The sequence below is a fragment of the Poecilia reticulata genome, chromosome 2, assembly GCF_904066995.2.
Source record: "Poecilia reticulata chromosome 2, P_reticulata-male-v2, whole genome shotgun sequence".
In the NCBI taxonomy this organism is placed as follows: domain Eukaryota; kingdom Metazoa; phylum Chordata; class Actinopteri; order Cyprinodontiformes; family Poeciliidae; genus Poecilia; species Poecilia reticulata.
Window position 1 is genome coordinate 12,625,635 of NC_088831.1, and position 25,412 is coordinate 12,651,046.

A 25,412-nucleotide genomic window follows, 5' to 3' on the forward strand; every position below is an offset into this window, starting at 1 on the left:
GATGAGGCTAATATTACAACAATAGCCACATTGTCACCTTATACGCCAGCTACTGCAGATGTGGTTGCAGGTAAGGTTTCTTCCATCCTGCATGAATGCATACACCAACCCACCTGCAGCTGCATTTTCCTTCACTTCCTCAAACTTTTGTTCATATAAAAAAAAAAAAAAAAAAGGAGTATGACTTTCTTGTGGAAGTGGCGTGTTGTATCCGTCTCCCTTTGAGTGGGGAAGACCTGCCATCCTGGTCTTGGAGATTTATTGCCCATGAAGCTAATCCCATTACTCAACTATCAGATGCCAAATCTCCTCTAATGGCATTACATGGGCCTGAATTACGTATGATGATGCTTGCTGTGGAGGGCTCAGCACATATTCCTTACTGGAACCACTGGTCCTTGTGCAGAGTAACCCCATGGCTCTGCAGCTTAATGGACTCCGTATTGAGTGTCAAGGGAAGTCAAATTTATTGACAGAGGGCTTTTAACAAAAAGCAGGTTGCTCACAGACAGCATGGCAGAGCAACAAAGGATGTAAATACATGTGAAGCCGAGAGAACGCAGTGAAATGTTAGCAATCGAGGGTCTGTAACGTGTGACAGCAGGAGCTGCAGGGCAGCGCTGAGGCCAAGTGGACACAGCATGAATGATGAATGGAAAGATCAGGTTTCAGAGCTCAAATCAGGCTGCAATGTTTCTCCTAAGGGTCATGTTTAATGGTGCTGTGACACGTTTCAAGGTTAGAGCATGATGGACGCAGTAAGACCTCAGGTATGAGTAGAAACAGCAAAATCAGCATTCGAGAATACTCTCTGTGCAAAACAAAGCTGATTATTGAAAATTATGGAAAATTGGTCATGTTAAAGTCAAATGACTTAAAAACTGAAAACAAATAAATAACAAAACTAAAAATCCATAAAAAGTGAAGAAAAGTGTTGATTATCATGCATTTATTGATAATGTAAAGCATATGGACTTAAAATACAAATGAAAATATGAATTTGGAGATTTCAAAAACAACACGAAGAAAGAAATATGCGTTTACAAATTTTAAAAAATTCAAGAGTGAAAGAAAATAAATGTAAATATGTATAAAAAATGTATTATTTTCCTTTTTTAGTTACATTTCTATAATGTGCACCTAAGTTTACAAGACAAATGACAGGAAATGTGTGTTTATGTATGGAAAGCTATGCAATACTCAATAAGTTTAAAAAAAGAAAGAGAGAGTTTTAAAGGTAGACAGACAAGAAACATATACATAGAGAAAAATAAACAAATACATAAAAACCACATTATTTATGCCAGTATATTTAATGTGCAACTTTACAACAAATAGCAGCAAAAAAAAAAGAGAGCAATAAATTGCTAAGAAAAGACACCAAATCTGTTGCATCTTGTCTAAAGTAGGAATTAATATTTTATTTAAATCTCAGCATCAAAGTGACAGCTGGTTGGAAGAAAAGGAGCTACACGTCCTCACTGGCCTTTTAAGTCAACAACAAACCAGGTGAAGCATTTAAAGTATGTAGGTGGCTTTGTTGATAGGTGTGCTTGTCGTCTCGCACCAGGAAATGTAAGCCTGATATAAACTGTTGACACAAAGCTGGAAGGAGCAGAAATATCCTCGCAATCAGGCATCAAGAGACGACAGCAGATAAGGAAAAACGAGGGACTGGAACAGAGTCGGTGTTCCAATAAACATCCTGGTGTTTTGCTTTTAGCTTCTGGTTTGATGGCGAGCAAAAGGGAGAGAGATAAAAGAGCAGATTCCTTCACGCCTTTGAGTTTCTTCAGAATCTCATGGAGACCTCTTAAATAAATAAATACATGAATAAACGCTAAAAAGTGTCTAATCTGTGTCCATGTTAATACTAATAAAACTCAGAGGGGAAAAAAACAAGAAAAAAATAAAGTTATTAAGAAAGAAAAGAAGCAATACATTTAAATAATTAAGTACATTTATTGTTATTGTTGTAAAAAAAATAAAAGACTCCTTCCTTCTAATTTCTTCTTGTGATTGATAAATAAAATGAATAAAGAGTGATTCAACTAAAACATATTGTATCTTTGTGCATGTTGACTCTAATAAAGCTGAGTTTTGTAAAAACTGGAGTATAAGTGCAAAATAAAGTGATAAAAAGAAGCTCCTTTGTCTGAATAATCCTGTGTTCATGTTGCTGGGCAGCATTGAGGGTCTTTCCTCTCTCCAGAAACAAGCGGCTAAAATAAAAGCCTCTCCTTCTGCTCTGAAAGCTCGCAGTGCAAAATGATTTATACTCCTGCTTTGGGCTTGTCGTGATGCCACTCAGAGCGATTTATCTTGTCTTGGCACTGCTGCTCGGTAGCGGGATCCGTCCAAGCCCCTCTTTCCCTCCTTTCTGTTGTTTCAGCATGAATGATCTTTTCCATTGACAGCTTTGTTCATCCCCGCAGGCAAATCTGCACCTGTAACCAAAGCCCGGTGGATACCAGCCTAATTACCGCTCTCATCTGGCACCCAGCTGCCTCCCTTGTCCTTGTGTGAACCTGCGCTGCAGAACCTCAGAAGGGGGAGTTTCAAAACGAGCCCTCAGCTGCCGGGAGCCGCTGCCTGCACAGATGGAGCCGAGGAGAGAGGGAGGCTTTCAAGGACTCCGGGTCAAATCGATGCACATGCATCGTCAATCAGCAACGACAGCTTCTGTCACAGTGGCAGGTATCACCCGCCTCCTTAATCCTCGGCGTGCCTGCCCTGATCTGTGGCAGCTACTGTTTTTAAAACCAAACATGCTGGAGCTGTCAGCAGCGGAGGCTGGGAATGCTGCTGCTGCTGCTTCTCTGAAGGTTGGTGGGTTCAGCCTGGAAACTGCAAACCGGAGCCGAGGAAGGATGAGTGGAACTAATGTGGGCATTGGGGATAAGGAGCACGCAACCTTCTCTTATTGAATAAACACATTGGATGATGACGCGAGTTGCACTTATAAGCCACACCCAACGAAGGGCGAACTTATTGTGAGGCTTAAGTGCTTTTTAATAATCTGAGCTCATATAAAGAGCCACTGCAGCTGAATTTAAATGCAAATCTTGACCTTTGTCAAGCTGTTTAATGCACCCTAGGTTCCAGCCAGACTCACCTGCGTTTGCATCCTCCATCCCTTAATCAAGGTTGGAGGTTTGAGTCAAACGCACATGAACCCGTCCACCTCTGATGAAGTCGGCTTGGCGCTGACAGCTCTAAATTTAATGCGCGCTGCTCCCAAACATACATGTCAGCATGACCAGGCCGGTTTGAAAATAACACCACGTTAAAGCCGAGGTGGCAGGATGCTTCCAGCGTGACGCCACGCTTATGCAACGCCGCGGTGAGGCCGTGATATTCGTGGAATGTAACCCGACACTCCAAAACCGTTTTAGACGAGTTGTTGCCAGCGTTCAGGAAGGCAGCTGCAAATTACAGGGCAACTTCTGGAAGAAAACAGGCCTAGGTGTGTTCAGGAATCACTCCAATCCAATCCAGATTGGATTGGATTAGAGTCCCTTTCTTGAGAATCATAACACTCATTCTCAAGAAAGGGACTGGAAGAAATTAAAGTAATCTCAGTACAACTATAATAATAAATGTAATACATTCAGGACAGGGTCTTGGCGCAGATGGAGACTTTTTATTTCTAACCAACATATTTTTTTTTACATCAACCCAAAAGTCCATCCATCCATCCATTTTCTCTCACCCTTGTCCCTCAGTGGGGTCGGGAGGGTTGTTGGTGCCCATCTCCAGCTAACGTTCCGGGCGATCAACCCAAAAGTATCAGATTTTTTTATAACCAAGCTTTAATAGTAAATAAAACCGCGTTGTATCCTGAGACTTTCATTGCATTCAAATCAACTTTAATCCAGTGTATTAAACTTGGGTAAATTTAGCAAACGTTTTTGATGTAAAGTGACCGAAGTCCTGTATAAATTTGTTCAGTCGAGCCAAAATAACTTTGAAAACCACGATTCTACTCTGCAACATGTTAGCCAATTAGCCCAGTCTATTGTCGCAGCACTCCCAGTATTCAGTTACATCTCTCTCATTCCTTGCTGGTTCCTCCTGTTATGTCCATGTTGTCTTTAGTTACTGGATTTTTCTGGTTTTTGTTTTCCTCTGGCTCCCTGCATTCCCACTGATTTTTTTGGTAAGTTTTTTCATTAAGCATTATTTTTCTACAAGCTGCCTCTTCCTCTTCGTGACAGGCTCCTGTAGTTCTAGTAGAACTCTAATAAAGTAACTTTTTAGTCCCAGAAAGTAGTCTCTAACTTTTTAAAACAATGTGCAACTGCAAGCAGGACAAAAAGCGACAGCATTGTCATTGCTGAGAGTGCCTGTTACAGTTTGTCAATATTCAGCCACCCTGTTTCCTTTGATGGCTAATTTCTCTTTTTCAAACCCACTTAATTCTCCAGCTCTTTGGTTTTTCCCTCCAAATGTTCTTCGCTCAGAAAACCCCTGAAGGATTTCCTCTTGTTCCCGAGGGCAGTTTGGCTTTAAGGATGGAATTATCCTTTCTCCCGGCACTCCAGACCAACATATCGGCCGGGATTATGTAGTCGTTTTCATGTCCACTGAGAGCGCCTCCAAGCAGCAGGCCCTGGTTTTTCACACTAATTTCACGTTCACATTTGGGAAATTTCCAAACCGGGATTGGCTCCAAATTCTTTATTTTATATCAATTGCTCATATTTAACCAGTATTCTGAGGAGGTGAGATTTTGCACTATTTTTCTCCTGCAATCAGAGCTGCATTAACCTCCTGCAGAGTGATAATTTGATTAATTTGTGACGCTTGATTAATTTAATAGAAATAGTAAAGTGCTTTTTAAGTTACATTAATGTGAATGACATTTCTTTATATTATTTATGTTGGATTAAAATACCAACTAAAGTGCTGAAAACCTGTTTGGAAGACCTTTGGAAAGAAAAGGTTGTGGGAATATTTGGTTTCTGAAGAAGACGTTACTCAATCATGTTGTTTATAACTAATCGCTCTGTGAGTTTCTATAACGTAAACCTGAAACTCTCATCACTTCTGCATAGATACCTCAATGTGTAATCCAGCCATGCTCTTCTCAGGTGAATCAGGGTGACAATTATTATCTAACATTACACTTGCTCACAAGATCACACGGGGTCAGGCGGGTTATATGTATGAGGTCATTATTAGCACAAGCGGCGCGCCTCAGGCTGACTGAAGCTCCTTTTTTATTTTTGCAATCCAACACAGCAGCATTTTCTAAAACTGACTGATGAGATGTGACATGATTACAGACCGCATCATTTCAGGTTCCCCTCCAGGCATCAGCATGAGAATAAAATTAGCATTGGGGAAATTATATAATTCTCTTTTTGTTTATCTTTGTGAATCAGCTTTTATGATATCTTGAAACTAGTCCCTAAATCCAGCATACTAACTTACTATCCACCCTGTTAAAGGTTTAATATAACAAAAACAACCTGGTGAGAAACGTAACCCCAGAAAATATTACTGGTTGCTATGGTGATATCAAAATGACTAACTTTTCCTGAAGTTTTTCAACTGTGAATGGTGTTTGGAGTGCAACGTGTGTCTCAGCTACAGAAGTCCAAAGATTTGTTGCTTCTTTCATCAAAATGACACCAAAATAGTGTATGTTTGGAGATGTTATACTTTTTACATTGGCACCTTCAGTTAGAGACATCAAGTGTCATTTCTTGCATTTCAAGCAGCACAAAATTTCACCATAAAACACGAATATAAATCGATGGAGTAGTTTTAAATAAACATGCTCTACAAACCTCTCTTCGTTGAAACATCTGCTGTGAAAGCAGTGCTTACCACACTTGAACTGAATGTTGACAGTGCAGGGAATAAGGGGGGGGGAGAAAGGGAGGAAAAATCTGAACCTTAAGCACATGTTTCAACAGCATTCATGTCATTGTAGTAATAATACCTGTCTTATGCTCCACTAAGCATATTTTACACTAATTTCAAGTTCAATATAGCATAAAATCCAAATTACTGTTAATTCTGAATTACTATACTGTTGATAGTATCACTTTTGAGAGGGCCAACAAAATTCTAGAACACACAAATAAATGATCAATGACATTTATTCACTTTTACACAGGGGTGAAAGTAGCTTTAAATTCTTGGGGGTACTATGACAAAAAAATTATAATAAAAAAGTTATACATATGCATACATTATTGTGCACAGAAAGATAGTGAGCATTTTACTTGCAAACATGCACACACATGCATACACACACACACGCACACACACACATGCACACACACACACACACACACACCCTCACACACACACACACACACACACACACACACACACACACACACACACACACACACACACACACACACACACACACACACACACACACACATACACCTACTAAGGCATGCTACTCTGTGTTACTGACATCGTGGAGATTCCTACACACGTCTACATCTTGAAATAGCACCTGACCCAAACTCTTGCCTGAGTTGTTCTTGAAATCTACCTTTGAAATACAATCATGAAGCCTTTTTATCCCCAAGACTCCTGAATGACGCAAACCAAGAACTTCTGGGTTCTGGACCTCAATAAAATTATGTATAAGTGCAGATCTGGATCGCTCTTCTGCTTTTGTTTCTTATGTTTGGTAAAATAGTCACAGCATTAAATTGTCTGCAAAAATTAATAAAAATAAACATAATAAGTCACAGACTGTTCCTAGCACTGTGCAATGATTAATACATGAATAATCCTAATCAGTTAATAGTAATTAAAAATAATAGTGGATAAAAGGCTTCAGAACATTTATACCACAGCAGGTATGGAAAACCATAAAAGCAAAAATGTAATCATAAACAAATCTATTAATCTCTTCATGTTAAATAAATAAAAAGTATAATGTTTTATTTAAATATTTATGTCAGCTTGAGTCATGCAGAGCTGATCTGATCATTTCCATAGCAACGAACAGAAGCAAAGCGTTGCACCAGAAGTCCACTGAGCTCACTGATGAGGTCATAGATGACATTATGTACATCACAATAGATCAAAGAAGTTCTAATGCTTGAATACTGGAATCTCTAAGCATCAGTCAGGATCCAGATATTTCTTGGAATTTCAGATTTGTGTAAAGCAACAATGTTCAGTTTTGCGACGGCGCTTGTTCCCCTGATATTCCCGGTTGGTTGGGGCATCGGATATGCCGTGACCACCGGGATGAAGAAAGTGTGCGATCGTTTTTTTCCAGGGAAGGATGGCAATGAAGAAAACGATCAGAATGAAGAGGACGATCTATTTTGGAGAGGATTTCCATCCAGTTCCAAAGAACGAACCGACCCGGCTGGGGAGGTTTGTTCTGAAAAGGCGCTGGATGTTGGAACCTCGGACTCCATCTCGTCCTCTAGTACAGAGGACGATGGTACTGTCTCTGGACAAACTGACCCGGCTGGGGAGGTTTGTTCAGAGACGATGGTACAGCGTGAGGGTGAGACTACAGTCGCAGAAAAATCTAACCCGGCTGGGGAAGATTTGTCTGCGGCTGATCTCGCAGCCAAAGCTGTGGCTGAAGTGACAGCCAAAGCTTTGGTTTCGCTGGTCCCATCCTTACAGGAGAGTCCTCTGAAGGCCACGTTCACAGGGTCCTTTGAATTACAACGTTCCCCGGACGGGGAACGTTGTAATTCAAATGATAACAGAGTTGCTCATTTGTCCAACAAACCATCTCTGAATGTAAATATTTCCGTTGCTGTCGAGGTTTCCTGTTCCCCTAACATTAATGCAGTAGATAGCGTTGGCTCAGATCTGCCAGATATAAGGAGGACATCTGCAGGACCAGGACAAGCGGAGGAGAACTTCTTCAAGTTCTCCAATGAGCTCCAGAACAGCTGGGTGAGCGCTGCTTTCCAGAGCATCCTAAACTTGGGCGTCACCAAGCGGTGTCTCGCTCAGGAAAGGGTTTTTCTGGAAGCATCATCCATCCCCTGCTGTGGGGGTCTCCTCCTCTCAGCTGTCCGTCAGCCCGGCAAGCATTTTAGTCAGGAAGACCTTTCCCCAGTTCTGATGGAGCTGAGGGAGAAGAAGCTGCCATCAGGCGTGGGAAAGGATTTCGACACAAAACGTTTGCTGGAGTCTGTGCTGGTCTGGCTGGATTCGTTTGGCGGCGACACAGATAGAGAGTTGTACGACAACGACTCCTGCTCTAACTGTGGAGCCACTTCCCTCAGGCGGCTGAACGACGGCGCCCTCATTGCCCTTCCACCAGTATTATTTTCAACCAGTATATCTGTACTGCTTGAATACTGGTTGGATTTGGCGTGCAAACGCCGTTGTTCAGGCTGCGGGTCACCCTGGCAGAAAAAACACTGCCTGACCGATAACAAGGTCCTGGTATTTTTTCTGCACAGGTTGACCAGGAAATACCAAACAAAAGCCACTCAGACCATCGATGTGCCTGCAGAATGTGGAACGGAGACGTACCACCTGTCCTCTGTCATCTGTGGGGATCCAAAGCTAGCAGAAGTTTACTGTTTCTTAATGAAGGGAGAACGAACCGTGAAGGCAGACAACGAACATGTCTTCACTGCAGACAGTGACTGCAGTGAAGACATGCTCAACAATGGTTTCATTTACATTTACGAGAAGAGATGATCAGACACCAGAGGACAAAAGGTAAAAAGGTTTCCTGTTTGCAGGTTTCTCTCCGGGTACTCCGGCTTCCTGCCACAGTCTGAAATCTCCACTGAAATGATCCAGTAGGCAGAGGTGGACCCTGGAGGCGGGTCCAGCGGGCGGCACCGGTGCAGGGGGAAAAGTCCCCCCGCAGGAAACTGGGCCCAAAAGGCAGAGCCTCGGACAGAGCACAGGGAGGCGGAGGAGCAACGGAAGACTCTGGAGACGGCGGAGGAGCAACGGAAGACTCTGGAGACGGCGGAGGAGCAGCGGGAGACGATGTCTCTCTCTTTATAGTATGTATGTATGTATGTATGTATCTATGTATCTATATATGTAGGTAGGTAGGTAGGTAGGTAGGTAGGTAGGTAGGTAGGTAGGTAGGTAGGTAGGTAGGTAGGTAGGTAGGTAGGTAGGTAGGTAGGTAGGTAGGTAGGTAGGTAGGTAGGTAGGTAGGTAGGTAGGTAGGTAGGTAGGTAGGTAGGTAGGTAGGTAGGTAGGTAGGTAGGTAGGTAGGTAGGTAGGTAGGTAGGTAGGTACATATCTATTCTTTTATTTATATATTTATTCTTTTATTTCTTATTATTCTTTGTTTATATATTTATTTTTTATTTCTTATTATATCGGTTTTGTACCTACCTACCTCTTGACGGAAACTCATGTGTAAGGAAGAGGAAAAACTAAATATATTTATGCTTTTATTTCTTATCAAAATATATTTATGCCATGGCAACCGCCATGAGCCGAATGTTACGTTAAAAACGTAACATTCAGTCGCTATTAGGTTTTCAGGCTTGATATTTATTTTGCGATTATTAATAAGCGTCCCCTGAACACAGCAGTGGTTGATTAGTTAATTTTAAACTCCTACTCTGCTAGTTATTTTGTAATAGAAATGCACAGACTTGCGCAACACCTTGTTGAAACAATAATCACTGAGATTACTATTGTTGTTGGGTCATTAATATGAACACGTTTTGTGGATTTTTTTTCCCTTGTTATTTAATAAAGTTACGAACGTTTTGATAAGCCAGTCAGAGGAGGACGTGCTGAGCGTCCTGGCGGCGTTCAGTTTGTCACCTACCGCTAGGGTTGCCACCTTTCAGAAATAAAAATAAGGGACGCCCACCACGGCATGTGTTGTCCTGCTGCATTGGGGTACTGCATTAAGCGGGATAGCCGCTGCAATGATAGATAATATTTGATGGCAAAGTTTTTGCTTATAAAAAGTAATCCAAAGAACAATCATTCATACATAGAGTACTCTAAAATTTTACTCCAATCAGAGTAGAACACCTTAAACACGTTTAATTAAGCAAGTGTAAAATGTATTTGGTAAACTGCTCAAGTACTGAGTGAATGATCATAACACCTGATTTAATAATCAAATGTGTTCTCAGACAGGGCTCCAAAAGCATAAGTTATGTGAAAATTCTGGTACTGTAAAGAGTACTTCTAAAATATTTATACAAATAAGGAGTTAGGTTTGGAGGCTAGTTCTAGTCCAAATTTACCACTATGGGTAGTCAGTGCTTTTTCATGCGGACACTTAAAAAAAAGAAACAAAAAAAAAAAAACAGAGCAATATTTCAACATTTGATATATTAAGTGAGCCAAAGAGCCACTTGTGTCTCCAGATCCCTGGCAGATGGAAAGTCTGATCCTATCTCAATACAGCAGCTAAAAGTGCAGCACTAGAATATTTAATTCAATGTTACAGTTAAATTGTGAAGGTGAAAACATCTACCTCTGAATATTAACAAAATACATTTATTTAGTATAATTTCTTCTGTACCCCTGCTGGCCCCCATCTAGATCCGCCCCTGGGCAGAAGGTCTGTGTCTGACATTACTAATACATTAAATGACCACTGAATACTGAATTTATAAAAGATGTCAACATTTCTTAATAAAACAAACAGAAAGCCCTAACAAATCTTTTTAAAGTAGGAAATATTTATGTATTTACTGTTAATCTCTCAGCATGGTTTGTTCTCTAAATTACCATTTATATTATTTTGGCTGATATGATTATACATTAAATAAGCAAATAATCAACTCCTAACAGTCGACTAAAAGCGCAATAAGAAACTTAATCAATAATAAAATGTTCTACCATATGAGCCCCAGGAGATGACTGAGGGATGAAGAGATGCTGATTTCTGGTTCTTTAGGTTCTGCAGTTCCTCTCCTGTCTGGGAGCACACTGCGCCAGGACGAACTCGCTTCTTTTGTTTTTGAAAATGACTGCATTCATCCTCACTAACATTATTCAGCCTGTGATTTACGTCTTCTCTCTCACGTCTGTATCTTTACAAGAGGTTTTACTTCTAAGTATGGTGAAAAGTCGGTCTGAGGACTTTTTAAAAAGCACGGGTCGATAGCTGCTCACCGCGGCTGCGTAGTATCCGTCTCTAGGCAACCACGCCTCAGTGTTCTGGGGTCCTTTAGCTTCCGCCACGATAATTTAGCTGACTTTAATATATCCTGTGTTTTATTTTGCTCATTGTTGTTGCACTTAGTGTTGATGTGTATAATAGGTGTGTCTGTCGGACATTTATAGAAATACGGAACAAATCGCGTCCCGTATCGGTTAAATACGGAACGCGACATTTAACAACTAAATATGGGACGATTCCGTATTTTACCGCCGAGATCGACGTACTGCAGCCCTGCTCTAACAACGCATGAACAGTTCAGAAACAATATGAAAATGGAAAAAGCTATTTATTAACTGATTAAGTCGTATTTTAGATTATTCTTGAAAAACTAATCACTCAGGCTGCACAGTGAACCCATTGATGTTTTACAGCCGCTCCCCTCTCTCGCAGGTAGGCCTACTGCGTACCCGACAGTACCTGGTTGGAACCAAATGTTGCAATGTTTTTGGACAAACTCAAAAAGTTTAATTCACTGTCTTAATTGTTGATGAATAAATATTTGGTTCTTTGAAACTGATAAGGTCTATGGTCTTTTACTGTGAGTAACTCTTGTGTTCACTGCTGGGAAAGCAGTGTTTGCCACACTTGAACTGACTGTAAACAGTGCAGAAGTGGCTGTCTCGGCTGTGTTGCTGTTATGTTTCAGAGACTTGGTCCTGAGCCGAGTCTCCGCGTCCATGAGAAACTCGGTGAGCACGTGTTTACACGACTAAGAGGGGTTGAATTAGCGCCTCCTGTTTAGATCCAGTCACATTTGGAGAATAGTGTGTGTGTGTGGGGTGTGTGTGTGTGTGTGCGTGTGTGTGTGTGTGGAGTGGTATATAATAGTTTTGGCCTTGCTGAGCTGTGTGACAGCATTCAGCAGCTGTACAAGACTTTGCCAAGGACCTCCTCTGTGTCTCTGTTTCTTTTCATGTCTGCTGCTCTTTTTCTCTCCCTGTCAGAGACGATCGCTGCTTCTTTCTTTATTTCACTCTCATCCTCTTCAGGCTCACCTCTGCTGCCTCTCAGGCTTTTTACATGTTGGTTCCAGCTAATGAGGCCAAGTCCAGCAGATAGCTGCAAAAAATGTGCCAGAAACAAATTTAATTTGAGGGAAATGTTAACCTTTGGAGCAGATTATGTAACGAATAAGTGCAACGGTAACTTGAGCTAATATTCACTGCAGTTCTGCTTTCGAACAACAGGAGGCACTGTGAAGAAAACAAATCCATTCTCCATCCATCCAACCAACCAACCAATCATCCGTCTGTCCGTCCATCCTCTCACCAATAATTTTACACCATAAACAGCCCCAAAAGAAAATACAACATATCTGGTTAAAGTACAAAATAAATCTACCAACTTCTTCTGTTCCCACCAAAATGATGCTAATTTAATCTGGAATGTCTGGCTAGCTCCGCTCTGGCTCCAATAACAAACATATTGTGGTTGTTGAACACCAGCGTGCTAAGAAGTGCGATAGCATCGACTCTGTACAGTGAAGGTCAACCAACCCAGTGAAGGAATTACAGGAAAATCTGAGTTTTAAGTGGTCAGGACCGACTCCGTCTCGAGGGACTGCTTTATTGGAATTAATGATCTGAAATTAACTTATCTTGTTACAAAGTAAAGTTGAGTCATTTCCCAGAGACAGAAACCTGGTGTATGAGATGTTACGGCTCAGCAGTTCAAGTGCAAAGAGAAACTGACGGCTTTGGTTTCTCGCATGGCTGCGTTTCCCAAAGGACTCCGCTCTGCTGGAAGGAGTCGCTTTACCTTTTGGTTTGGAAACAAACTCCTCACTTGACATTTTTCTGTCCGAGCGGAGAAGAAGGAGAAGGGAGGGTGAGTGACATCAGCCCTGCTTTTAGGCGCCGCTTATCTCTCCAGGATCTCCCAGCTGCCCTGGCATTTCCTTAAACTGGCCTCCGTTAAACTCCAGTGATTTAGGGAACAATTAAGGAATTCTTCTGGGCAATTTGGAGGAATTTCTTAGGAACCAGAATTAAACTGTTACGGAAAAAGACTATTATAAACGATCCATGAGGAGGAAAAACACATTCAGGACGAAACCTATTCAACTTTCTCAAGCAATTTTGTCCTTTGGGATTTGTTTCCTGAATACTCTTTCAGACACTTTTCAACTCTTGTAAGTATTTAAGAAGAAAAATATTATCGAATTAGACGCTAAACGTTTTCACGGTAGTGTCTGAGGTATTCAACCATTGGTTTTCCAGTAATTACCTACAAAACTCACATTTATCTTGAGTCACATTGCATTTTAACAGTTTTTTCTTTAAATAAAATTGGTACTTTTCAGTCAAAGTTGCTGTTCTTCTGACACAGTGTTGATCACTTTACAAAACAACTGAAAAACCACTTCATCTGATTACAAAAACGTTTTAGTGAAAAACGTATTTGTTGTTTTTCTAATTGGCATTTCTATTTCTTTTCATAATTCAAATTGCGATGCAGCCAGTGGCTCCATCACCTCTTCTCTTTCTCAGATCTGTGCATCGTTCCTGACTGTCTATCCCAGTGTTTCTCAACCCTGGTCATCACTGCCCCCCTGTCCTGCATGTTTTAGGTATTTCCCTTCTGTCACACACCTGAATTGTATCTGGGGTGATTAACAGGCTTCTGCAATACTTGATGGTGATGCAATCATTTGAATCAGCTGTTCTGGAATTGAGGCACTTCTAAAACATGCAGAGCAGGGGGGCGCTGAGGACCAGGGTTGAGAAAGGCTGGTCTATCCGATGGAGGAAAAGTTGAGAAAGAGTTCAGAGTTGATGTTTTCTCTGCTTCGATTTTGCGCGTCCTGATCCAAAGGAGTTAAAGTTTTATCTCCAGAAGCAGGCAAGGAGTGACACAAACAGCCTCGCTGCAACTTGTTTACCATCTTCACACTCTGACATTTTCAGTGTTTACTCCAAATTATGATCAATGCAACGTTTCGAATTTCAGGCTAATTTTAAAGCGAGCCTGCAGAAATAATGACAGAAACTCTCTGGCTCGTATCGTTGTTTATCTCTTCATTAGTGCCACTCACACAGTTGCAAACTTTTGAAAATCTTTACACACACACACACACACACACACACACACACACACACACACACACACTGTGAACTCTGCCCATGTGCATACGCAGAATAAAGCGAGCCAGCTCTGCTCAGTAAGGCGATTTAAACCCCTCGCGCTCTCCTCGACGTGGCGCTGCCAGCACAGCTTGCCATCAGGCCGGGGTTGGCCGACTCCAAACGATGTTTCCAATCTCTCGCACCATCTGCTCCTCACCTCGCCGCTACCGAGGGGAGGAAGAGTGCAGCTTCCTCTTCCTCCTCCTCGTCCTCCCCCGTGAGGCCGGCCATCTTGTCTGGAGGTGTGAAAGCTCCAGGACGTCAAACCCCTTGAAAATATTAGCAATTATAGCGAATTTGAATGTGAAAGTTTCTTGTTTTGCTCCCTGCTGAGATTATTTTCAATTAAAAGCATCATTAAATGTTTTGGATTTCGCTCCGAGACGTTCCGGAGGAATCATCAGATGTGAAAGTGGTTTATCAGTGAAAGTCCTCGGCCTCCGTCTTTTCTCTCCTTCAAGGTTGAGATGCATCAGAGCTGACAGGCACACAAAACCAACAATATGTGTTTTCTTCTCTGCTTCTGCAGGTGGTGCACTCTTCAAAAAGACAAAACTCGACAGTAATCTCCTTCAGACACAAGCTTCAGTGAATTTAAGTTGAAATTTTATGGGGCAGATCAGCAAAAGGTAAGTAAGTAAAGATCACAGCTGTGATAAATTACACGTTTTTCAACATTTTTCACCAATAAAAGGCTAAGAACGCACACAGGTCAAAACTGATCTGATCCAGGATCCTGGAAGACAACCTGAAGAAGACTTTACTTTCTTCTTCTTCTTCTTCTACACTCTGCTCACTAAATTAAACACATTGTAGATTAATTACACACAGATGGATCTTTTAAAGCCTGTATTTCTGTTAATTATTATCATTTCATGAAAACATGACATCTAAAAGTTTAGATTAGTTACACTAAATCCAAATAAAACACATTCAATTTGTGGTAATAAAATAAATGTTGGACCTTTTATAAGGTTCTGTCAAAAGAATGAAGAGGTGAAACAATGTAAATAAATTAATTAACGCAACAAAATGTTAGAATTGTCAATAAATGAGTTAAATAGAGCAAAAAGCAACAAAATTACTATAATATTGATGGGAAAATGTGTCAAAATTGTGTCTGTTAACTGAATAAAAACTACAAAATAATTAGAATCGCATCAAAAGTTGAAAGTGACACAAAAGAACCTTTTGTTCTTTAGTTTTCTTCTGAAAATGTTGCTTTGGACGGCTGTCGTTTCTTGTTTCTATTGTCCCAGGAAATTATTCACCCGTCCAAGTCCTTCATCGCCCCAAATGTCCTTCTTCTCCCCCAGCAGCATCCTCCTCCTCCTGGTCTGGGATCAGCGGTCACTCCCAGGCCAGCTGGGAGTTGTTATCCCACCGGCGGGTTCTGGTTCTGGTTCTGGCCCGCTCTCAGCGCCCTGGCAGCCAGGAGGCTCAGGAAGCAGCCAACCGTTTCTAACTCCTTTTGCTTTTCTGTTTTCACTGCCTCTTGCTCTCTGGCTGTCAGATTTAATTTCCTGTACAGGAGGAAGAAGTGCACAGGTTAAAAAAGAAAAAAGAGAGATAAAGATATGAAATCCTGGTGGACTGAGGGAACAGGATGATCAGAGATCTAAGTGAGGGCAAGGTGACATGCAGCTTTTTATGTAATCAGCTTCATCCTTTAGTGCAATCTGTAAGGAAGAGGAGGAACTATGAAAATAAGAAACACAAACCTAAATATGTATTTATTTATATAAAAAGTTGGCAGCTAAATAAACAATTAAGTCATAAAAATGCACAAAAAAATAAGTGAATAAGAAAATTGCACCAATAATTTGGCTGTTAAATAAATAAATGAGAAAAATATACATGAACATTGGCAGATAAATGGACGAATTAACGCATTTTATACTCTACCTGCAACAAGCAAATGATTAAGTCACAAAGTAAATCCATAAATATGAAACATCTGGAATAGAGAATTAAGTAAGAAATAGGCAAATAAATAAGTAAGTTAAGTAAGTAATTTGAAGTTTTCAAACTAGATAAATAAATACATAAAAATATGTTCAAATAGGTAAATAAAGATGTCATAAACTAATAAATATACAAGAAACAAAGAAATATTACACATGGAACATGACAATTAAGTAAATCAATGTTTATTAACATGTTTGGTGAAGCTGCAGAGATCCAGAAAATCCACCAGTTCTGATGTTTTTCTTAGAGGAAAGTTCAGAGTTTGTTTTGCTGCCGTCTGAACATTTGAAGCCGTTTGAGTGCAGTCGCTTTCCGAACAACAGAGCCACTAAATCGTGTTTTACCTGGAATAATAAACGAGTCCAAGGTTGAGTTCTAGTTATGCGGCTTTCAAAGGAAACAATAAACATCGGAGCTGCCATTCAGAGTCTGGGTCTGCATGAAAAGCAGGTCCTTGAAGGCAGCGTTTGTCGCCGCTGTTTACAGATGAAACATTTGCATCCAGTTGTTTGACAAACAACCGAATCTGACAAAGTGAAGTCAGTTTTTCTGATTCCTGACATTTACCTTAAGTGATTGAATTCCTTTCATTAAGGTGATCCATCAGCGTTTAATCCTGACCTTCTGAGCCGATTACGGGATAAATACAAACGTCTGAGAGGGGAACATGCACCCTGTGCTCCCATAAACGTCTCTCTGTTTGGTCCTCTGCAGTCTGCTCACACGTCGCCCCTCAAACCTTTAAATCACTCTTTCACTCTCTTCTTTAATCTGTCTGCTTTCCTCAAATCTATTTGTCTTGCGATTTCATTTTCTTTGGAAACATTTTCCTCTTTTCAAGCATTTACCTTCATCATAAAGCCATCAGTCAGCAGCACAGCATAGTGAATCATTTACATTCAAAATATTTTTTTCTCCCTCATGGCTTTTTTTGTCAGAAAAAGTTTCTTTAAAAAATAAACTTTTCTTCTTTTTTTTGGTTTTCTTTATTCCTCCAGAGTTTCCTCACCTCCTTTGAGCACATTGTCCATCCTCTGTCTGATTTTCATGCCAACAATCACTTCAGTTTTTCCCTTTCGTCCACTCACCCTGATGTTTCATTTCTGTTTTCTCCTCTTACATTTCATGTGAAGTAAAACAAGTTTTAAAAAGTACAAAAAAACAAGACATTTTATCAAAACAAGCTACTATATCTTGCTGAAAAGTTACTTGTAAGTTAGTTTTGTTTTCTAGTGCAAAAATATTTGGACTAGAAATTGGAGAAAAGCACTCCACAAAAATATCATACGAGCTTCTCCATTTCTTTAAAAAAAATTGTAGACAACAGTTTCTGAGAAAAACAACTGCTTGTTGTAGTTTTAGTGAGTTTTGAAAAACAATCTAAACAGCTAAATGTTTATACAATAATAGAAATATAAAAAGACGTAAACGAATCATTCAATTCCTTTTTTAAGTAAGAAAAATAACATTTTTATTACCTAAAATGAAACGGCATGGCATTCCTTTAGTGAACAAATGGGTCTGCAGCTAAAAAATAAAGCTAAACCCTTCCCACTAAACTTAGCATTATTATTATTTTTTATTAATAGATAACAAAAGTTACTTAAGTTTTAGATTTGGATCTTATGGGCAGTTACCCAGGATGGCCTCAGAGAGGGGGCGTAGGTGCACCAGATAAGAAAATATAAGTTTTCGGTTGCTTTTTCACGTTTGTGCTGTGTCAAACCATCCCCCTGCTTCCTGCTGAGAACTTGCGCTTTCTGCCCAATCTCAGGTAATTGCTTGCAATTTAATTGTTGAGTGTTTGGAGTAGCAGAAGGAGGAGCTCACCCAGGGTGCCATTTATTCGGGAAGCACCACCGTGCACGGCGTTTTACTGTTTACGCTGGGGGCAATGTGTGTCTTTTTCAGCTGCTTTTCAACACCAGCGCGGAGGAACACATTGTGACTTGGTTGCTAGTGTTGACGAAACGTTTCTGCAAATTTTGAACTTACAAAACAACTTATATAAGCAGAGAAATAATCACCGAACGTCTCATTCAGCTCACAGCAAGCCCAGAATGTGTGACTCTCTGGTGAACCTCACTGCCAAAAATCTCAGCTTTGACGAGTCAAAACTTCCTCCCTGCCTGCACACGCAGTTCATCCAGGAAACGCTGCCCAGGCTTAGAGGAGAAACCTGCAACCTTCCTGCAGGCCGCTCCTTTTTCCCAGCAGCAACTGACCTGCGAGTGGCACCTGTTTACTTTTGTTTGTTGTTGTTGTTTTGCGCTCCAAGCAGGTTGCTGTGCAGGAACGTAGGAGCAGAACTGAGTGCGACGCGGCGGCCAGCATGCTGGCTCAGATCGGAGCAGATTTCACCAGGACGAGTTCCAGCACGCTCAGCGTTTCTCAACAGCTCTTCCCGAGACACTCTGGTGTCTTCAGCAAGGAAAAGATAAGAACACAGAGTGGAAGTGGAGTCAAGAAACAACAAGTGACATGCAAAGAAACACGAGGATAAGAAACTGTTGTTGCTTTGGAACTGAAGGACTAAACTTGACCCAAAGACTGAGCTGAAGAACCAAAAAATCCAGGAACACAGTGCAGAAGATAATTAGATATTTCAGGAAAATCTTTCACATGCCGATACAAGAACCGGCTCTGGCACAGATGCAAAAACAAACATTAGCCAGGAGAAACAGCTACGGTCATAAATTATACAAAATTTATCCAAACATACATAATTGGCCCCAAAATGTACTGATAATCTTTTGATTTTTCAAGGTGGTCACCATGGTTACTATGGAAAATAATACAATAATTTAAACGAGTGCATTTGGTGTCAAATCATAACTTACATACATCGAACCGTATGATGTTTTGGATCTTTTGTGTACTTTCTCTAGTGGACAGTTTTGTACTAAAATTAGCAATAGATATTATGAGAGGTCAAACAAAAAAGTGAGTCTTACTAATCACTAACTTCACAAAATAAGAATCTTAGGTTTGATTATAAAAATAAAACTGATTTTAATAGTTAGCAGAAACTAGCACTAAACCACTAAACAGCTAAACAAATTAGCAGAAGCTAACGCAAAGCTGCTAAGCACATAAAATGAGCAGAGGCTAACAGTAAATAGTTAAACAGATAAAAATGCAGAAGCTTTCAATAAGTCACTGAACTGCTAAAAAAAATTAGCAGAAGCTAACATGAAAATGCTAAAAACACAAACAACTTCTGAAGCTAATTGTTGCACATTGTTACTTGCACAAATGTGCAGCTAACAAAATGTGCAACAATTAGCTAAAGGGTCAAACTTTAGCTTAACAACACTTATCTAAACCGTAGTTAAGCTTCTAAACCATGAACTTAGTTTAGTTATCCTGCATGTTTTTTGTTACTGAAACTTTTTTGTGTTTTCTAAAATTTTTAAAAAGTTTTTTAAATCACTTTATTTTCTGAAAACCAATGTTTTCTCTAAACTTCACAGGTAAATGAGTTCAGTTACAAGTTTTCTCTTGCTTGTTTCGCATTGTTGGTGCAAAATCTCTATTGATTTTGTGTTTTCTGGAATTATTTTTAGTTCTCTTGTCTTTGCTTGACATTTCTGTAGTTTTGTTGGATATCTAGTTCATTTAAAATAATAATCAGAGAGAAGCTCGCTCTCTGCTGACTGCAGACCAGCAGGAATCACCCGCTGATTTGCTGCTGACTAAAGTGGACCTGCATGCAGGAAGCAGAATAATCAAAAATATGAAATGTTCATATTTATGAAGCACGATGGTGCAACTGTTGCTGCAGCATTTTGGCCTGATGATGTAAAGCAAAGAAATGAGGCTGTGATGAAATATGGGAAAAACATTTAAATAAGGTGAAACTCTGAGAATCTGTTGGTTTTATGGGACAAGAAAAGAGGAGTAAGTGTGACATGTCTAAGAAATTAACTTTATGGTTGAAATGGTAGTGGCAGCATCATGCTGTGTGAGTATTTTTTTCAGATGTGGTTTTTAGTATTCAAGTGGATTAGTCAAAGTTGAGACTTAAAACCAACTGGGAAGACTTGATCATTGATATTCAATGATTCAATGATCTGGAGACTGATCACTTTTGCACATCATTCTCCAGATATGCAAAAGTGGTTCTTTTCACCGCACTGTTCAGATTTTATTTTTGTGAGAACGATGAGAACCTTGGATTGTTTTATACTTTTATGCACATCTCCTGCATAAATATGTTGTTCACATTAAGTCCAAATAAAATACTTTGAGGTTTGCGGCTATAAGTTGACAAAATATGGAAAAGTTTTCAGGATAGGAACAGTTTCCAAGCCTCTGTTCACCTTTCCGACCTGGAAACTCTTTGGGATTCCTTACAGGATGAGCTGGAGGACTGCAGAGGAGAAGGATGTTTAGGTTTCATTTTAATATTTGAAGATTTTGCCTCGGCAGAAAATGTAATTTCAGATTTTATTTAAACCATTCATTTCTGAGTCAAAATCAATCATCAGATGTTTGGATTTTGTTGGTTTCTTGTTCATTTATGTTTTCCTACACAGTTTGGATTTGAACAAGATCATTTGATTTCTCTTCTGGCTCAACCAGAAACCTCCTTCATGTGTTTCTGCAGCAGCTGCAACACCTCCACTGATGTAATCAATCCAAATTACCAGATTCACTCACCAGAAGAGTTTCCTCCTTAGCCGAAACGCCGGCGTTGTGTTCATATTTTTGTTGCTTTATTCATTTCACCATCGCCACATCGCAGCTGTAATTGAAATTAATGTTGGAGCTAAGCAGGCGCTGCCGGTCTGAGATCCCTGAGGTTAAATAAAGCGTGAGTATGAGTGTGTGTGTGTTTGTGTGCAATACACCTGAAAGCCACAGGAAACAGTGCTTACATATGCATTAACTGAAACACACACACATTATAGTCCCTCTGCTCCGACGGTGATGAAGTGGAGAGCGTGTTTGAGTTTGAACATGGCCGCTGAGGAAAACCACCGGGAGAGGAAGATGAACTGGATCGGTAAATGTTTCCTGGGTGTTTGTTAAGAGAGACTTATGTTATCTCTCAATGTGGACTTACTTTGGACTTTTTCTTATTTTAATGAGGTTTGAATTTAGCAAAGCTTGAGATAAGAAGTTTTGAGCTTACAAAGGAGTCAGATTTTGATCTACAAGGAGGTTAAATACATAGCAAGGCCAAAAGAGGGCATAAGATGTTGTTATCAGGCAGTTACCGGTTCATCTGACGGTGAGAGAGACCTGTAAACTGAGGAGTTTTCACAAATTGGATAAAGGTTTTTGAATCCTCAAACTAATTCAAGGAGTTTGGGAGACTTGCAGGAACTTCTTTTGTTACTCCAAAATAAAAGCATCAACCTATAGATATCTCTGAATCAAATAGTTAAGTTATTAACAAGGCTCTGTAGAGTTTTGTCAACATCCCGAGGAATTGATTCAACCATTTGGTTCAGGTTTGGGTCATCAGGAATTCATTTACCAGTCAGTAAACCTTTCTAAATTCATCTCACTTTTAAGAGTTTTCCAATATTTGCAAACATGATGAAACTGAAATAGAAATTACTTCATAAGAGATGGAAAAGTTGGCTGAGCTACATAAGATACTGAGATAAAAAGGACCCAACTTTTAACTGTAAACCAGTGAAGGACGTCATTAATTCCCACCACAAAGAACTGGTCATAAGCAGAGGAGGGCAAGTCCTTCAGTATTTAATGTATTAAAAAGTTTACTGAAGTGCTGAGTAACTGATCAAATTATCAATCATTTCATATTTTAAAACTGCATAATTAGACGGACCAATAAAGTTCAGGGGAATTTTGGTTTTTTAAGAACTAAATGATAAAAAATATCAGAATCAGGCAAAAGAAAATATTTCCAAATATGTTTTTCAATAATAAAAAACCCCCCAACTGATTAAACTTTAACAAAAACTGCAGGTGTGTGTCTGTGTCTGGTGAATTTTTCGTTAAAACATGTTTGTTTTCATTCAGTGGGTAAAAAAAATCCTGAAATTTTACTCAACTAAGAGTAGAGATACTTCATAATGAAATTACTCAAGCAAAAGTAAAAAGTACAGGGTTGTAAAAATACTCCTAAAAGTAAATTTTTTCAAAAAAGTTACTCAAGCAAATGTAACTAGTTTCTACACAACTCTGGTTATAAGACACCTTACATCCTAACAGCATTTCAGAGTTTTATTTCTTCCACTGGTTGGTGTTATACTTTAAAAACCTAATTTCCACTGACGTATTATGCAATTTATTTCAGTACTACATCCTGGCATCCCCCCTACTCTCCAGCGAAATAATTACAAGATGAATAAAAGAAGAAAGTCGACCCGAATCTGCTGAGAGCCTGAAATGTAATCTGTGCTGAAAAACTGGGAAACTTTTTACTTCCAGTTTATTCCCAAACATTTCCAGAGGGCTGTTAAAGGAAGAGGTGATGCAACGAGGTGGCAAACACGCTGCTCTTCTTTCTACTTGTGGGAATTTGCAGAGTGCAGCTGTTCCTGCTGATGAGAACCACATCCAAGTGAGTTAAAACCTGTCTGGTTAGCAGCGCTGCACGGACAGCTGCGAGACATGTAATGAACCGGCTCTCTTTGAATTGGCTTCAAGGCTTGAAATAAACACGTGGGCCTTGAAAATTATTTGAATTATTTTTCTTGTATGGAACAGAAGTACAAGAATGAAAAATGTGGAGATGATAAAAGAAGGATGAGTGTTTTTCTTCTGCTCCAATGCAATGCCTGAACTTATAAATGTGTATATTTGAGCACGCATCGTTCCAGGAGAGGACAGATGGAGTATACCATGTGCTGTACAGTGTGTTTCTGCAGATTTGAGACCGCAGTTATACCATCTGACTGACAGAAAGCAAAACCATGTGAGAAATGAAGTGAAATTTGCTCCTAATGTTCAGATATTCAAACTTTTAAAGTTTTGGAAAACTTAAATTGAGTTGCTTCGAATCAGGATGTGTTCAACCAGCTTTTGTTTTCAATAATTATTGCAGTTGTATAATTAGTTGGTGTTGTTTTTTTTTAAAACCAGAATTAGAGTTAACCCTGCATTAAGCTACTATGAAACGATTAATTGTGATGAATCATTAATCACAATTCATCATGATTAATGATTAATCACGACTAACCATGATTAATTATGATTAATCATGATAAATCTTGAGTCACAATGAATCACGATTAATCATGATCACATGATTACTCATGATTACTCATTATTAATCATGACTAATCATGACTAATCATCTTGATTAATGATGAATCATGATTAATCGCAATTAATGCTCTTATTGAGCATCTTTTACAATCCAATTTATTAATTAGTTAATCCAAAAATCTTAAATAGATCAGCTCTACATGGTATTAATGTTAAATTCATCCGAAAGGCCTGAACTTTTCATATATTGGATCAAATGATCAAGAAAACACTAAATGAATGCGATGTTGTTGCATTTTAGGGAATAACATTTTTATTTTCTTAAATTGTTTATTTCTAGAACTTAAAATCTGCAGAATGTGCCAATTTTCTAACTGATTAACCAATTGTCAGAATGATCGACAGATTAATCGATAACTAAAATAGTAGTTGCAGCCCTAAAGTTTCATGTTTTTGATCTAACCAGAGACATTCCACAGATACGCTCACAGAAGCTGTTTTTTAAGGATACAAACTGTAAACGAACACCAAAAATATATTTTTTAAATGAGTTGTAGAGAATCTTGTTATAAATATCTTGCAGAAAAACAAGTTAGTCGGAGTCTGAGTTCCATGTTATGAATTATAACACGGAGCGCTCCTGGTTGACCCAGGAGGCGCCAGAATTCACTTGGAGCACCTTCAGTTCCTGTCCAGAGATAATTGTGTTTGAAGTCGAGTCGGAGCCCCGTCTCCGAGCCGAGCAGCAGTCTGTCTCGAAGCGCCCAGACTTCTTTGTCTCGCTGTCTTTTTGTGTCTCTTATGTAATTAAGCAAATGAGGTTACCACGAATTGACTCCCTGAGCTCCCAAAATAGGAAGGAGGTGTTAAACGAGGAAACCGTGTGCAGGGATTAGTGCATTGGATCAGAACGCCTCGTATGCAGATGCACATTTTCCACAGGATGAAAGGCAGACGATGTGACTTTGGAAGAGCTATAACTGCTTGGAGTGTTTGGCAGACAGGTTTGAGGGCTAATGAAGACAGTGCGAGCTTTCATTTAGGCTGCATGAGGAGAACTAATCAATACATGGCTCTTACTTGGTTCTAGACATGCTCCTGTCTCAGGCAGCGATCCAGCTGGTCCTTACTGTAAGTGCCATGCTTCAGGGCACTTTGGAAGAGCAGAGGAAGTTAACAGACCTCATGAAAAATGCAGCCTTAGTGGAGACAAGCTCATTCATGCATTTCCTGGTGGATCACCTTGTTTAAAATATAATGATGCTTAGATTGAGGATATTCCCTCGGCCATCGCAGTCCGTCATTGAGGGAGAGTACCATTTGATCTCCTTCCCATACCACTCAGCATTGGTTCTGGTATTTTATTCAGGGTTTCCAAGTTGCTCTTGTGACGTATGTAGAGAGTAATCTGACCAATCAGATGGAGAGTTTACCCAGAGGGAGTTTCACATGACATGCTGGTGCGTAGAAGGAGTTTTCTCCATAATAGTCCAGTAGACTTGGTTCGATTGGGGACCAAAATCACAACATTTGTTACATTTTCAGCTGGTGGGGCTCGCTTTCACACTTCAATGTCAAACTCTTTGAAAAACCTGTTTCTCTCCTCACCTGTGGGGGCGTTGCACCAAGAGCCACTAAAGAAAATGACACAAAACCTCTGAAGAAGACACTGAACACAACTTCCATCTTCACGAAATGTAAACAAAAATGGAGCGCTGTCAAACTTTAACTGTTGTATAAGTTGTTTCTGTTTTTTCTGTGGTAGCCGCTACTAATTTCTTCTACAGGCGCTAGAGTCGTGCATTTGCTTTTACCCAGAATGCCCTGAATTGTAGTCCACTTTGATTTGTAGCATTCGAACCGCACCGGAGTTCTCTTCAACTTCCGGCTTCACGAAATGTAAACAAAAATGGATTGTCGTCGAATTTTAGCGGTTGTAGGATTTCTCTTTTGTCTTTGGTAAAAACCACAAGACATTTCTCCCACTTGCCCTATACTTTTGCGTTTGT

General features: G+C 39.8%; 1 long non-coding RNA gene across 4 annotated transcripts; it reads left to right on the forward strand.

Annotated features, from left to right (window-relative positions):
• The first annotated feature begins 1,088 nt into the window (after positions 1–1,088).
• On the forward strand, positions 1,089–22,157 carry LOC145547871 (uncharacterized). Of its 4 annotated transcripts, none has more exons than XR_014084114.1 (4): positions 1,089–2,697; positions 8,706–8,978; positions 14,777–14,876; positions 18,494–22,157. It is a non-coding gene; the product is annotated as an uncharacterized LOC145547871 (long non-coding RNA). The 4 variants fall into 4 exon arrangements; XR_014084116.1 differs by lacking the exon at positions 1,089–2,697 and having other exon boundaries at positions 8,464–8,978; positions 18,494–20,651; positions 20,754–22,157; XR_014084113.1 differs by lacking the exon at positions 1,089–2,697 and having other exon boundaries at positions 8,464–8,978.
• Positions 22,158–25,412: the final 3,255 nt, after the last annotated feature.